This window comes from Nematolebias whitei, chromosome 19 (assembly GCF_014905685.2).
Source record: "Nematolebias whitei isolate Nwh7 chromosome 19, NemWhi1, whole genome shotgun sequence".
In the NCBI taxonomy this organism is placed as follows: domain Eukaryota; kingdom Metazoa; phylum Chordata; class Actinopteri; order Cyprinodontiformes; family Rivulidae; genus Nematolebias; species Nematolebias whitei.
In genome coordinates this window covers 4,710,992-4,715,240 of record NC_056516.1, presented here as the reverse complement: position 1 = coordinate 4,715,240, position 4,249 = coordinate 4,710,992, and positions in this window count along the sequence as shown.

Here is a 4,249-nt window from a genome sequence, read left to right as displayed (position 1 = left end):
TGTATGCAAAAGGATTCCCGACCAAGTATTGAGTGCATAACTGAACATGATTATTTGAAGGTTGGCGTTTTTTGTATTAAAAACACTTGTCTTTCTTTGGTGGGATGAAATTTTTTTGGGACAGGAATTTTGGGTTTTCATGAGCTGTATGCCATAATCATCAGTATTAAAACAATTAAAGACCTAAAATATTTCAGTTGGTGTGCAATGAATCTGAAATATATGAAAGTTTCATTTTTATCATTACATTATGGAAAATAATGACCTTTATCACAATATGCTAATTTTTTGAGAAGGACCTGTATATAAATAAATAAATAAATATATATATATATACATATGTCTTGGAAAAAGGAAGGGAATTTAAGTTTTGTCCATTATTTTGCTAATCCGTCCATTCATCCATAATCTTTCTCTTGTTCCAAAGTCAAGTTGCAGGGACAGGCAGCAGCTTGAGCCCAGACATCTCTTTCCAGAGCCACCTCTTCCAGCTCTTCTGGGAGAGCTCCAAGGTGTTCCCAGGCCAACCGAGAGATGTAGTCTCTCCAGCATGTCCTGGGTCTTCTCTAGGGTCTCCTCCCAGTCAGACATGCCCGAAGCACCTCCCTGGGGAAATGCCCAGGGAGCATCCTTACCAGATGGCCGAACCACCTCAACTGGCTCCTTTCTATTTGGAGGAGCAGCAGTTCTACTCCGAGTGTCTCCCAGATAACTGAACTTCTCATCCTGTTGTGCTCATTTTACTGTAGATATAAACCACTTTTAGACTACTTTCACATTACAGTACTCCAAGTAGAAAATGCCAGGATGATGATGGTATTTTTAAAACATTTTTAATATAACACACATGTTCCTGTTTACATTTGTCTGCTCAAAGCTAACTCAGCCACAGAGTCAAATCCAATGATCATTTCTCTCCCTGAACAATTGGCTTAGGAAACAACATGAACCATACCTTGCATGTGGTTTGTCAGCATATCAGATGTCATTATTGCAAGTCCCGTAGCATATAGGCTTCTTGGATAATATTTTCCTGCTGTTTTTTATCGGTGCAAACCACGACTACAACACTAATTGTATTGTACAAGAAGTTCAGCTTGCCTGAGGTCTGGGTAAGTGCTGATGTCACATATTTAATAGGGAGCTTTCTTTAGTATCCCTGATTAGCACAATTATTGATAGTGACCTTTCTTATGCCTAGATGTAGCTACACAACAAAACGGAAGTTGGTAACTCACATCTTCATCATTATCACATTCATAACATGCATAGATAGACAGATGGAGATTATTTCCAATTCCCTATTTTTACTACTCTAAACAAAAGTAGTTTTCAAAAAGTCTAAAACAAAAACCCTTGCTACTGTTCAGGCTCTGTAAATCAAATGAAAATTCTCACCTGTGCTAATCATTAGGAAATGCTGTATATAAACCACCATATAAAGAGGGTGAAGCACAACAGCTCAGAATCAAAGTTTCATCCTGCCTCAGCAATGACAAACCACCACCTTCCAACATCAGTAGAGAGGAGAGGGATGCACTCACCACTCTTAGCAAGGACAAAAACATCATCATTCTCCCAGCAGACAAAGGAAGGTGCACAGTGATTTTGAACCAGAAAGACTATCATGAGCAGCAAACTGGTTGATCCACTCTGAGAAGGTGCTATTTAAGAGACTGAGCTGAATACAGCACCTCAGACTGAGGAAGTCTCTCGGATGAAAGACGAAACGTTTCTATATTTTTTTGCTTTGTTTTGTTTTTTGTTTTTTTTCAATGTCCAGAGGACCAGATTGAACTTTTTTGGATTTTTCTACCTGGATTATTGAGCATGCATCAGGATAAACCACTAATGCTGAAATAAAGGTTTGATTATTGAAAATAACAATTTTACTCAGACACTAAATCTTTCATATCAAGCTGGACAACTGTGACGCTCTGCAAAGGTTAATTATTATTATTATTGATGTTCTTTATTGTTGTTGTTGTTATTATTGTTATTATTGTTATTATTATTATTATTATTATTATTATTGTTGTTATTATTATTATTATTATTATTATTATATACACATACTGTGACTAAAGAGACTTAAGTTTTATCATCCTGGGAGATGTTTTTGGGGTTCATGGTGGACTAAATCTGTTGACCCAAGTGAACAAAACTCTGAGCTGTGTTCTAATTCTACTCGAAAAAGGGAAACAATCAGTTAGAAAAAAATAAGGAAGTTTTTTTTAAAAATGAGACGTCACTTCCTGTTAAGGCACAAATACTGAGGCAAGTGATCACATTTCTATAAAATCTACCATTTATGACTTTCAGCTTTGGTCAATTACAAATTTCTGATGGGAATGTTTTTCTACCATTTCTTCCTAATGAGAACATAAATTATGGAAGTAGCTCTGCTTCAAACCTTTTCTGCTGGAACTAAACAACTAAATTAGCAAATCAGCAGTCTCATCCGTCACCCAGCTGGGGTTTGAACACAAAGGCTTGTGGAAACCGACCTTTCACGGTCTCTTGTATGAGGAAGGAGAAGCCATTCCAGACCTGCAGGGGAACATGGCCCTCCATCATGTCCATTATCACCTTTGATTCTAAAGTTCAGTGGCTGACATGGTTCTGTGAATATGTTTATACAAATTGTTCTGATTTTAGGATGTTACTTTTTTTTTGTTTGTTTTAAACATGGGTCTTCAACCTGTGACTTTCAGGCCATAAATAGCGTTTTTGTCCATCTGCAGAAGCTCCTTGTAGATTTGATTCAAAACGTTTCAGTTTCAGTGGAAGCAAGGACTGTTGTTGTGTACACCGAGAGAGCTACTAAAAGGATGCTGTGAAAGGTTGATGCCGTCATGCCTGCTCCATACTCTTGCTTGTCAACAGTTTTGTTTTTGTTGTTTATGGCAGATTTCACCAACATCATGTTGTCACACATACAATAACCAAATCCTGCATATTACACATGTATTATTGTGCATGGGAGAAAAAGATTCATTTTAAATTCCATTACAATAGAACACTTCTATAACAGTCTAAGAACTGTTCCAGAACAACAGTAAAACAGAAGTAAATAAGTTGTAAAACAATATTAGAACAGCAGTGAAACAGCAGTAGAACAAAAAAAGAAGAGTAGTCCAACAACAGTAAAAAAACTGAACAGAAGTGGAACAGTAGTAGAACAACACTAGAACAGCAGTAGAACAACAGTGGATCAGCAGCAGAACAGTAAAACAGGAACAGTACTAGAAGAGCAGTAGAATGGTAGTAAAACTACTGTAGAACATCAGTAAAAGAGCAGTGTGGAACAATAGTAGAACAGTAGTAAAACTGCAGTAGAACAGCAGTAGAATTACAGTACAAACCGGATTCCAGGAAAAATATGTTGATTCAAAATTTCACAGTGTCAACAAATCCCAAAAAAGTTGGGACAAGTAGTAATAAGTGGCTGGCAAAAGGAAATTGGGCATATAACAAACAGCTGGAAGACCAATTAACACTAATTAGGTCAATTGACAACATGACTGGGTATAAAAAGAGCTTCTCAGCGTGTCAGTGTCTCTCAGAAGCCAAGATGGTAAGAGGATCACCAATTCCACCATTGTTGCGCAGAAAGATAGTGCAGCAATACCAGAATGGTGTTATCTAGCATAAAATAGCAAATACTTTTAAGTTATCATCATCAACCATGCATAACATCATCAAAAGATTCAGAGAATCTGGAACAATCGCTGTGCGTAAGGGTCAAGGCCGTAAAACTCTACTGGATGCTCGTGATCTCCGGGCCCTTAAATGTAACTGCACCTCAAACGGGAATGCCACTGTCAAGAAAATAACAGAATGGGCTCAGGAATACTTCCAGAAAGCATTGTCAGTGAAAATCCACCGTGCCATCCGCCGTTGCCAGCTGAAACTCTACAGTGCAAAGAGGAAGCCATTTCTAAGCAAGCTCCACAAGCTCAGACGTTTGCACTGGGCCAGGGGTCATTTAAAATGGAGTGTGACAAAATGGAAGACTGTTCTGTGGTCAGATGAGTCACGATTTGAAGTTCTTTATGGAACACTGGGACGCCATGTCATCCGGACCAGAGAGGACAAGGATAGCCCAAGTTGTTATCAACGCTCCGTTCAGAAGCCTGCATCACTGATGGTATGGGGTTGCATGAGCGCTTGTGGCATGGGCAGCTTGCATGTCTGGAAAGGCACCATTAATGCAGAGAACTATGTTCAGGTTCTAGAACAACATATG